The 12,595-nt window shown below is 37.8% G+C and overlaps 1 protein-coding gene across 1 annotated transcript in view; it reads right to left on the bottom strand.

The window, feature by feature from the left end:
- LOC145243829 (uncharacterized) overlaps positions 1-9,966 on the bottom strand; it is a 37,993-nt gene extending 28,027 nt beyond the window's left edge. Inside the window, exon 1 of the mRNA XM_080106853.1 lies at positions 9,705-9,966. The gene's annotated coding sequence lies outside the window, so the exon portion shown is untranslated. The remainder of the gene's footprint in view (positions 1-9,704) is intronic.
- Between the last annotated feature and the right edge of the window lie 2,629 nt (positions 9,967-12,595).

Here is a 12,595-nt window from a genome sequence, read left to right as displayed (position 1 = left end):
CCAATAATCAGAAAAAGAGAATGGTCATCGATTATTCTGAGACTGTAAATAAGTACACAAGCCTTGATGCTTACCCCTGTCCCGGCTGGATGACGTAGTGAATAAGATTGCTCAGTATAATTTATTCAGGTACATTTATTCCTTCCAAGTTTTCACCCGGGATCTTATTTTATTTATCTGGCAAGGTAATCTCAGTAATGCTACCAGCCAAACTACACTTAGCTATCGGACAGCCCTTTTTTAAAGTGACTGTGTGGTTTGTATTATTCATTATAAGCAATGGAATCTTACTAGACTTATTAATTTTTACTATAGCATCAGCCACTGAAATTCCACTCAGTTTACTAACAAATCCGTTGCTTATTTGTTCTATCTTATATTCCAATCCCTGACCGTTATTAAAACCTGCATGCGTATTGGATGTATGTAGATGCTGTGGTTTTAATGCTATTTTCTTGGCCAGTCTAACTATCATTGAAATATGAGCATCTTCCTCTAAAGCTATATACTCATTTCTTAACCTTATGGCTCCTAAATCAAAATATATTCTCACCTCATTTTGCCTAAGCCAATCACGGCCTAATATTACACTTCTGGTGAGATTTTCGACCACAAAAAATTCCTAATCGTGCAATACCTTCCACACTGAATGGTGACCCATTTGCTGTCCTTAAATTGACTGCTTTTTTTCTTAACTCAGAACCCTGACTCAATGCATTAAAAACATTACTCTTCACTACTGAAACTTCTACTCCTGTGTCCACTAGAGCTCTATAATTTTCCCCTTCTAATCTAACCATAATAGAGTTTGTTGTGCCCATTATACCAATCATGTGCATCAGTAATTTCCTCTTCCGTTCGTCGGGCATCCTACGAACGGGGCGCCTCCATTTCCCTGGATACGTTCTCTACATTTTCTCCACATGTGGCCTTCTCTACCACAATAGAAACACCTTATACTATGTCTAGCTCTTTCGCTTTCCCTAGTTGTATATGCTGAGCCCCTATTTCTTACTTGGTTCCCGTTTTTCCATCTATCATCGTGTTTTGGGAATCTAGCTGGACCCATGGCGTTAACTTGAATTTGCCATCTAGTGTGACAAAACTCCATGGGTTCGTCTTCATATTCATGGCTTGCATCAAGCCGGATCTTCCATTGTACTTCTGTTAGGGCTTTTTGATAAGCCGCCTGAAGATCCCTCGGCCTCGTGCCTCATTACTGCCATCTTTACATCTCGATCTTGGAGGCCTTCTATAAAAAACCCTACTACCTGATTGGTAACTATCTTATTTTTTGAATCTATCCCACTATAGGCTCCTTCTATTAGCCTTAGTATCCTTTGCATATAGTCTTGGATACCCTCCAAGCTACCCTGTCTTACATTAGCTAACTCAACTATATGCGCGTTGGGGTTTGTGACAATTCCATAGTATTCTTCTAAGGAACTCTTCAACCCTTCCCATGTTATATGCGCATTGTTAACTACCAGGGTACTAGTGTATTGTCCAACCAAGCCCCTTGTTGTTAGAAGAGCTGCTTGACATTTTTCTTCATCCCTGGCTCCTACCACCCTAAAATATCTCTGGAAGTCGTCCCTCCATCTTTTGCATTCGTCATTTTCTCTCCTCTCTAATGGTTTTATATTTTTAAGCAGGGATTCTCCCCTAATTGTGTTCGACACCGAACAGCAATCCTTAACTCCATTGTCAAACCCTGAATGAAATTTCTAAAAATTTCCTGCTCCATTTTATATACTTATTTTATTTATTTTCTTAACCTACATATTCAACAGTATGCAATTAAATGAAAGAAATCAATGTAACATTGGAAAAAAAAATCACAATCAAATTTTTAACGAAACAGTAAAAAAAAATCATGAATTTTTAACGAAATTTGAGGGGTTTTTTCTTGTTACTCAATGCATACAAAATGTCATCTACGCATATACATATATAAGCTTGTTTGTCTTTGTGTTAGTTTATATATCCTATATATGCTTTTATAGCAGCAACACACAGGGAAATATCGGACATCACTTACCTCGCTTTGTTCTTTCTTTTTTCTTGCTTGTTCTTTGTTTGTTTGTTTTTTTCTTTTAAGGACCCATTTTCCATTGTCCATGGTGCTGGTTCGATCTTACTTTTTTTTTTACTTTAAAAGCAGAGGTCACGGCAACCAAAATTGAGCTGTTATATTATGAACCTTTTTTCTAGAATTCAAATACACAACAACACATTTGGTATAAGCAACAGTCCGTTTTTATTCCTCATTGTTCCTCTGTTATGGTGGATAGAGAGAGGAGTGGAAGAGAGACAGAGAGGAGTATATTGTTGCGTCCGCTTGGTTGACAATCAAATCCCAATCTTACAATCTTTTTTGTGTTACTTTTTCCTATAAACTTTTAAAAACATAAACATAACCAGATTCCTTTAACTGCTACATTCTTTCTCAAACAATAAAAAATTTTGTTTACATTCATGAGAAATATTGAAACAATTCTGATTTAGCTGTCATGTTCCCCACATTCCATCTGCAGACGTGTGCCACATTTTTATCCATATAAATACATATATGTATATAGACATATACACATATATATACTAGCATGTCAACCCGGCTTAGACCGGGCCCTTTGTGTAACATTTATACATTCGGTCCAATAGGACAATTTTCTAAATTTTCAAAACATCAACCCACCCCTCTCCATGTTAAGTATGTGTTATCAAATAATATTTCAGGTTCGCAAGAAAATAAAAATAAGATAAATAAATAAAAGGAGAGAACATTCTAACTCAACATTCACATTTTAAATTACGACTTTTATTGGTTTTCGGATATGCTGAAAACGAACATCACATTTAAACTTTCCACGGACTCTGGGTATTAAGATATCTTGGTCAAATAAACCGGCAAATAAGTAACAAACAAGATTTTTTTTTCAAACAGAAAAATGCGTAAGAAACCTAAAATAAATGAATCAACAAATAAAAATTATTTTTTATTAAAAAATTTTTTTGTTGATTTCTAAAGGAGAGACATTTAACTTGAAGATTAAAGACAGAAAAAAAAACATTTTTTTACTATTGATCGATAATTTAAAATAAAAAAAATGTTAGAGCATAATGTAAAAATTGAAAATAAAAAATAATTTAAAAAAAATTGAAGTCATTACGAAATTAAATCTACCAGATGGAATTACGTTTTTTTTTGTAAACAAATCAGATATATTTTTATTAATATTTGAATTATAACCCTTCAAAATTTGAACAGGAATTTGGAAGCCTTTAAACTAGCGAATAGTTGTATGTACGGGCAAAATGAATGCCGACTGACCCTCTCCCTTTAAAAATTCACCAAAAATAAGGAAATTAACCAATATTCTGTGGTAGAATTCATTGTCAGCGATTATTTTTATGAAAGAAAAAAAAAATATTCTTATGATGAATTATGTGCAAAAAATGTCCTGCGATTTTTTGAAGTGAAGAAAAAAAAAATGAAATTCTTATAAAAAAAAAATGTGGAAGTTAGTGGTATTCTGTATGAAGCGATGTAACTGTTCAGGTGGAAAAATCGTTGGGTTGTGAATTTGGTTTATGCGGACTTGTGTACACACGCATGTATATCAGATATTCTTGTGCGCATGCATGACCATCTGAAATTCTATAATACAGGTCTTTATATCTCGCAAACTACTTTTTTCTGTAAAATTTAAATGAGATTTTCATCTTCAGCATAGTCGAAAACCCAATTAAATCACAATTTTATAGAAATTTGTGGATTGTTGGTTGCGGAGAAAGACATTTGTTTATAGTGTGCTTCAATACCAGTGGCGCCAAAGCGTGTTTATTTTTGGAGCCGTGTGTCTGGGGGGGGGGGCATTGAGAGAATTTCCAAACGAAATTTCGTGCTCTGACAGGTCCCAACGAATGGAGAAACGATCATCTACATGTGATATTCGTTTTCAGCATACCCGAAACCAATAAAAGTAATTTTAAAGGTGAGTGTTGAATTTGAATGTTCTTTTATTTACCACAATTTTCTTTAAATGACGACTTTTATAGGTTTTGAACTATGCTGAATACGAAAATCACACTGAAATTTTGCAGCTGCAAATCGTTATCGAGATATAAAGACAAAAAAAATGATCAATTTTTTGGGGTGAAGCAGTGTCAGTCTCAGAAAAGTGGATTTTTGGCAAACCTGTACAATATTGCTCACCCCTTAAAAATCCACATTTTTTTTACCTTTTTTTCTAAGTTTTTTTTTTCCGATGATGATCATAGATCACAGATTTAAGTATCATCTTAATAGAAAAATGTTGAACAAAAATAAATTTAATGACTAATAAGAGGGGGTTCTAATTACGTGACACGTCGAGAAAGAAATGGATTGTAAGTCAGAGAGCAATGAAGTAGAACTTCATAACGAGAAAAAGAACCCCCCTTAAAAGTCATTAAATTTATTTGTTTTTGTGGTTAAATACAATGACCCCACAACTCAATCTTCACTCTTCAATCCTGCAGTCCAATGCACTTCTGACAGCAATTGCTTCTGCCAAACAAAAAAGACACCCTCTCTCCCAAATACAGGCTTTTTATAGGACAAAACCGTCCAAAGTTATTTGCATACTCTTCCCATGATCTCTAGTCTAAATAGACGCAGTGGCCATTCTCTTCTTCTTTCTTCTTTCACTCTCTGAAGCGGGCGTTGCCAGTGGTAAAAGGTTTGCACGATTTTTTTTTTTTTTTTTTTTTTTACTACACGCCCCCATGATCATTAAAGATCATTCACATCTCATAATCCCGTGTCCAGATCGGCGCATTGCGTTCTCTTTGCGGTCTCTGCATCGGCACCGGTTCATCTTCATCACTCCCTGGCTCAGTACCACCATCCTCATCACCTAAATGGACCACACGCCTTAAATCTAAAACATGTCGTGGCATTCCATTGACACTTAAGTTGTTTGGGGATTGCACTCCTGTTATCACTCCTCTTCCCCACTGCGTTGTGCATCGGGCATTAGGCGGTTTCACCCAAACTTCTTCTCCTATTTGGATTCTGGCTGGTCCTTGATCATTAATTTCCGGTGACATGTCTCTAGGATGCCTCCATTCGTAATTAAAGATTGCTCTATGTGGTACTGTGTCATCTCTTTGCCCGACCTTAGGGGACATGTACCAAAATGTGGCCTCTTCAGGCGATATTCTTCCTCTCTCAGCTATTGCTTTCACGGTCCGATGATGTCGCTCCACAATGCCATTTCCTCCGGGTCTGTAGGCTGCCCTGTAATAACTTTTAATCTTCCATTTTTTTAGCATCATCTGAAAGATTTCTGAGCGAAAAACAGTGCCATTGTCCATTATCACCTCCCTTACTAGACCTCGTTCAAGCATCACCTTTTCTAATTCAGTTGCAACTGCAGATGCGGCTTCCACTCGCAGTTCCTTCCATATCGCCAGTCTACTTGGCCCACAATCAATTATTGATAAGTACGCTCCCCCTCGGTAATGTGCTATGTCAATAGCTAGTCTCGTCCAGTTCGTTAAAACTCCAATTTCCCCAGGATTATGTATATTTGGGGCAGGATCGATCGATTGACACCGAACACAGTTCTTTACTATCATCTGAATTTCTTCCCGTTTTACATTCGGATCCACTTGCCTCACCAAATATAATGTTCTCTCCACTCGCATGTGAAGCATGTCATGCAACTCTTTAATTTCTCCAATTCCAAGACAGCATATCGGCGCCTCCTCTTTCTCAATTAACCACTGTTTTTTTATCCGTGTTAGCGCATCTGCCTTGTTTCTTTCAGAAGGCACAAACACTGCTTTTATTTGCAGTTTCAATTCAGACATCAACTCTCTAAGCATCCCTAATCTCCGCTTTATTATCACTTCTCCGGCACCCTTTGTTCGTATTCTGCCACTCTCCTCCACAGTAGAGTTCACCCAACTGAGTACAGTCGCTGAATCAGTTCTTATTTCAATATTTGTCAGTCTCCATTTGATAGCTAAATTGACACCCTTTAGAACAGCATCTAATTCAGCTATGTTAATGTGATTAAAGTCATCACTTTTCCTCAGCCAAGTTGCATCTTCCGCCACCACACCGCCAATCTCGACAACCACGCCAGTTGCAACATTGCTTGCATCACACCACACGACTCCTGTGCTCACTTCAGGTATGTGCCAAGCGCCATTAACAGGGTCTTCTTTTTTCACCTCAGCTAGAACCTCCTGCATCACTTTCATGGTTTTGCAATCAACTTTTTCTTCCCAATCCATTCCATTTGCTCTTCTTTTCACATAACTGCATGCTAATCGCAGCCATCCAGCAATTGGAGAGTGCCCCAATAATTTACCACAGATCGAAAATAGCTCCCGCCTACTAATTTCTCCTCCCATCTCTGGGATCTCGTTGCCTCTCCTGAACATTAGTGCACCCATCTTATTTTTCATAAGCTTAAGGCCCAGTGCCGCTCCTCCGTCCAGGGATTCCGGAGATTTTGCTGCTAACCCAAACCCCTTCAAATGTTCCACAACTTCCTGTGTCGATATTTTCGTTACGTCTACCATTAAATCATCAATGTATGAATCAGTGGCCTCTTTCGTCCTACTTCCTTTCTTTAATACTGTTTTTAAAATGGCTGCCATAATCTTTGGTGCGACATTAAGTCCGAATCCTAATCGTGTTAGGCAATACGTTTTTCCTTTATAACAGACCAGCTTGTACTGCCATAGTTTCTTTGCCACATGTAGTTGCAGGTAGGCAGACTTAAGGTCCACTATTGCGGTCACTCCTACCAACTGTCTCCACTTTCTTATCTTTTAATCACACACATCTATTATGTCGCTCCCTGTATGACACGCCACAAAACGGTTCAACTCACGAAAGTCGAACACTGGCCTAACTTTCCCTTTTGTGACCTGAAATACTGCCATCAATGGCAACACGCCTTTTCTTTCTCCTTTCCATGGTAACAGAATACCATCCGATATCCATCTTTCCACCTCTTTCTCGAATTCTAATTTCTTATCGCCTTCCAGAGAGTTTTTATAATATTGGACTTTGTTCTGCAATACTGGAGGCTCTCCCTTCCATGTCCATCTTACTGTCCATTTATCTCCATCGAAGTTTGCTTCAAAGTCTTTATCCTCGATTTTGCAAACATTCAGCTGATGGGCAGCCACGGCATATTGTATATCTCCAAACTTCACTTTGGCTTTCTTTATAGTTACACCTCCCAGCTCATTAATCACGTCCATTCCAATTATGACGTCGATCCCATCAACGATGTGATTCATCAAGATTGCCCTCACCTTTACGTGCATTCCACAGACTTTTATCTCCACTTGTCTGGCTCCTTTACATTCTATATTCCTCCCATCAACTGCTTTCACTGTACCGCTCCTTCCATATCCCTTCAAAAGTTTGGAATTGATTAAAGTAGTGGTGCACCCAGTATCGACAAGTGCAGTCATTACAGAATCATTCACCTCTACTTCTATTATAGGAAGAGGCCAGTATCGCGCCTTCATTTCATTGCTAGGGTAGCTTGCAGCGCAGAAGCTCCCCCTTGCCCGTTTCCCTGAATCTGAGGACAATATCTCGCAATGTGGCCAAATTTTCCACAATTGTAGCATGTTGCCCTGGCCCTAGGGATCTCTGTGCAATCTTTTTTTAGGTGCGGTCCTTGACATCTAAAGCACTGAAGGCTTGATTCTTTCTTTCCCTTATTAGTCTCATTAGTTTGCGCACTTGCGGCCAATGTCCGAGTTTCTACGACCCTTTTGCTGACTAAAAGCCGTGCAGTCGGTATCAGTTTGCTGACATCCATTTTCTCTATGTTCGGTAGCTGCTGTAATGCCACAGATACATCATCTGGGAATCCAGTAATGAATGCCAGTTTGGCTGTATGTTCCAGCCCTCTTCCCAGATATCCTGCCAGTCCAGCCAATCTTTTGATTTTATTAGCATAAACATCCACCGATTCTCCTGTCCACTTGAATCGTTGCAGTTTTTCGTATGCCTCAAAAGGCCCCTCAGTGAAGGCGGTCACGAGTCTCATCTCTATCAGTTCTGCATCTTCTTGTTCTGCATTATTCATCTCAAGATAGAGAGCGAGTGCATCTCCCTGCAAAAAAAGTGGCATAAAACTGGCAAGGTCTGGCACATGTTGAAGCTTAGCCACCAGTTTTACTTTCTTTATCCATCCGACTACATCACCTTCTCCACTAAAAGGTGGTATCACATCTTTTCCCAATCTCAACATCCCAGATTCCATGATCTGTTCTTAGCCGAAATAGCTTGTGGTTAAATACAATGACCCCACAACTCAATCTTCACTCTTCAATCCTGCAGTCCAATGCACTTCTGACAGCAATTGCTTCTGCCAAACAAAAAAGACACCCTCTCTCCCAAATACAGGCTTTTTATAGGACAAAACCGTCCAAAGTTATTTGCATACTCTTCCCATGATCTCTAGTCTATAAATAGACGCAGTGGCCATTCTCTTCTTCTTCTTCTTCTTCTTTCTTCTTTCACTCTCTGAAGCGGGCGTTGCCAGTGGTAAAAGGTTTGCACGATTTTTTTTTTTTTTTTTTTTTACTACAGTTTTCCAAATTTTTTTTAGTTTTGTGGGCACCATTTTTTTTTGGGTGGGAGCATTCTCAGTTTAAGAAAAGTGGATTTTTCCGCTAAGTGGAAGGGGGAGGGGAAATCCCAGAAATGTGTTTCGAGTAGGTGGCAGTGTCAGTCATACATGAGTAGATTTGTTTATGGCGCGCGCGTACGCACATAAAAAAGATGGCCGCCAAAGAATACAATGCATAATATAACTTTTTTATATCTCGATAACTATTTATTTTTGCGACTTTTGTATTCAGCATAGCCGAAAACCTATAAAAGTCGTCATTTAAAAGAAAATTGTGGAGGTGGGTGGACCTAATCTGAAAATTTACCAAAAATTCTTTAAATTTATATCACTAAACGTAACTGTCATAAAAACATGATCGTATCTTATGTAACCTATTTTTTAATGAAAAATAAACTCTTTTAATATGAGTAGGGATAAAAAAAAAAAGAAGATTTTCTGTGTTTTTCTGGAAGAAGATTTATCCAGGAATCAAATTAAACAAGAACGGTCATAAACAGAGTTAATCTTAAGTATTGTTCTTAACGTAAAACAATCCGATGAATGATGATTTAATTTTACAAACAAATTGCTAGTTAGCGTCTACGACGTTAATTACCTAACAACGTATTTGCAACACTTTCAAGCGCAAAATCGTTTAAGGACATTCTCAGAAAAAAAAGGGGGGGTGCTTATGCCACCGCGCTATTTTTAAATAGTTTTTCAGGTATAATTCAAGCTTCACGATATCTTTTTTAAAAATAAATTGTTAGGTGGAAGCACAGAATAGTTACAAAACACCCTCCCCTCCCAGGTTAAGAATGGCTTTCAAAAATATAGTTATCATTTCAGCACGGTGGCAAAAGTGTACAAGTACAAAAAAAAAAAATAGAAACTTAAAAAAAAATAATAAAATACCGTATTTGAGAGGACTCTATAAAATCAGAATTCTTTGCCTAATTTCTACATGAAAATCGAAGGAAAGCTAATGGCTTGAACGTGTCCCTGGAAAGAAAATCAAAGGAAAGCTAATGGCCCCCGAAAGAATTAAATTCAAATAATACTTACTTCTTGGTTGGCAATCTGTTTTTAACAAAGAAACGATTATAAGATTCGTTAATTAAAATGAAATGAGTTTGATAGATGGAAGTCGACATTTATGTCGATCGGAAAAGTAAGTTCGCAGAAAATTAAATAATTATTTTCTCTGATTTCAAATTTTGTTTTTATTGTGTTGAATAAAATTTCATGGTAATTTTATTGTTTAAGATGTACATGCAATTTAAGGAAGTAGGTCCATCGGACGAGTATCGTTCTGAAAAGTTAGGTCACGTGATATGTGACACCGGTGCCTCTACCATTATTGACCCTTTGAATATCTATATAGAAAGCATTTTCGTTATGGGGTTTGTTTTACTGTACACATAGATTCGAAAAAGTTGTCAAAAAACAAATATATAACAAATAAATGTTATCAAAGGCAAGATAAGTTACTTTTCTACCAAACTGGATATAATTTTCGTGTTTTTATTCAATGTAATATGTTTATTCAGCTCGAAAAACATGCAGTATTTACCGATGTATTGGAAAATTCAAAATGGCGGCCGACTCTCTCTTAAACACGGTAAGTTCAGGAAAAAGTTTTATACATAATAAACTAGACAAAATACTGTTAGAAATTCGCTCAATATATATTACCGTGGCGTAGGTTGACATATATTCGGTGTTTTTTAAATAGTATTTTGTCTAGCTTATTATTTATAACACCTTTTCTCGAACTTACCATATTTAAGAGAGAGTCGGACGCCATTTTGAATTGTCCAATACATCGGTAAACACTGCATGTTTTTCGAGCTGAATGAATATGTTACATTGAATAAAAACACAAAAAATATATCCAGTTTGGTAGAAAAGTAACTTATCTTGCCTTTGATAACATTTATTTGTTATATATTTGTTTTTTGACAACTTTTTCGAATCTATGTGTACAGTAATACAACCCTCGTTATGTTTATAGTGATAAATGTTCGAAATCTACTTAAACTTTTTCTTTCTTTAATTCTTTGAATTGTTTTTTTTCTTTTTTTTACTTTTAGCTTAACTTTCTTTTTATATTGTATATTTCACCATTTCTTTTTTTTTTTTTTTTTTTATATATATAATACTAGCATTTCAGCCCGCGTTGCTTGTGTAATGATATCGCCTTTCATTTCAGCTATTTTTATATGGACCCTTTCATCTCGGTTTCCTGATCCAACTTTTGTATGTGTCATAATATAGGCTATGAATCTCGTCCGCCATTGTTTCTCAGTGCAACGTTTACTACTAGACAATAAAGAACGCATTTTACACCACCTTCGAGTCTGTTTATCAATGCTTCCAAAGTATGCATTATCACGACATGGTGTCTGAAGTGGGATCCTCTAAAGAATCAAAGGAATAGTAACAATATTACCCTAAAAAAAAAAAAAAAAAAAAAAAAAAACGAACATTTTCGGGATCTAAAAAAAATTAATACAAAAACACACGTGGTGTCGGTATTTTTCTCGCAATCGACGATGAATACATATTCGCAACTACCACCCCCAACAATCGATTGGAACACTTCAAATTTGGCCAAATCAATGGACCGATTTATCAGGCAAGTTCATTTATATTTCGACGGCCCAATGAAAGACGTAGATTCAGACACAAAGTTAAATTAGTTGCTAATATGGTCTGGTATCGAGGGCCAGGAAATAAGTGACACTTTTCCCTTTCGACAGGGAGAAGAAAGGACATTGGATAAATATATCCAATTTTTTAAGGAATATGCGAATCCGCGATCGAACTTTCGTGTAGCTAGACACAACCTACTAAAATGTAAACACAACGCGGATGAATCGGCACACGCATTTCTAAGTCGGCTGCGTCAGACAGCCAAACAGTGTGAATACGGTCGGACGGTGGAAGAGACCATTGTGTTGGACCTATTCATATTCGGTATTTATTTACAGTCTGCACAAAAGTCCCTAATAAGAGAAGGAAGCGATCTCACGATCGAGAAAGCACTCGGAATCGTCGAGACAGAAGAAGCCACGTGTAAACAAATGGAAGCATTACGTACAACAGCAGTAGAAGACAGCTCTACACTCGCAGTTAGAGCCAGACAGCCCAGTGGACCTACCACATGTGGTAATTGTGGCACAAAACACCATCAATATAAATGCCCAGCTAAAGGCAAATACTGCCTAAAATGCAATAAAAAGGGACACTTTGCTAAAGTTTGCCACTCTAAAATGGGAGACGAGGGGCACACACGCAGACAGTCATTCCAGCCACAGAGGAAATATAATAAGAATAAAATCCACATGGCAGCAGCACATATGGGTAGCAACGACGACAGTTCCACAGAGGAGCTGTACTTTCACACAGTAAAGGAATTACCGTTAGCGACCACAGAAGCTTTCACAAAACTGAAGATAGGCAACAGCAAAGCCCAAATAGAGGTTGACACGAAAATCGACACAGGTGCAATGAGCAACCTGTTACCTAAACAGGTATTCAAGGAACTGAAAGGAGTACCACTGGAAAAATCAGCTATAAGGCTAATTGCGTTTGGAGGCTCAACGATAGACCAAGAAGGGACCTGTCGTTTAGGGGTCAGATCCCGCGACAAGTTCGTTAAAGCGACCTTTCACGTGGTGAAATCAAGAGACCCTATACTAATAGGACTCCAAACATCAAGAGAATTAGGGCTAGTCACCCTTAACTTGGCTATAAAAACGGACACAACTCATGTGACGGACAAAGCATCCCGGCCTACTCCCCGCACGACATGAAACCGGTCCCCGTGCAGGAACCATGTACGATGGGAAACCTTGGAGAAAGGAGGAAAATCATTGAGGAATTTCCAGACGTATTCGACTCCATTGGTTGTCTGCCAGGTGAACACACCATCCATTTAAACCCCGAAGTAC

Source organism: Euprymna scolopes, chromosome 22, assembly GCF_053919585.1.
Source record: "Euprymna scolopes isolate OS-2025 chromosome 22, ASM5391958v1, whole genome shotgun sequence".
Taxonomy (NCBI): Eukaryota; Metazoa; Mollusca; class Cephalopoda; order Sepiida; family Sepiolidae; genus Euprymna; species Euprymna scolopes.
The sequence above is the reverse complement of the archived record's forward strand: the minus strand, read 5'-3'. Positions and strand labels throughout refer to the sequence as shown.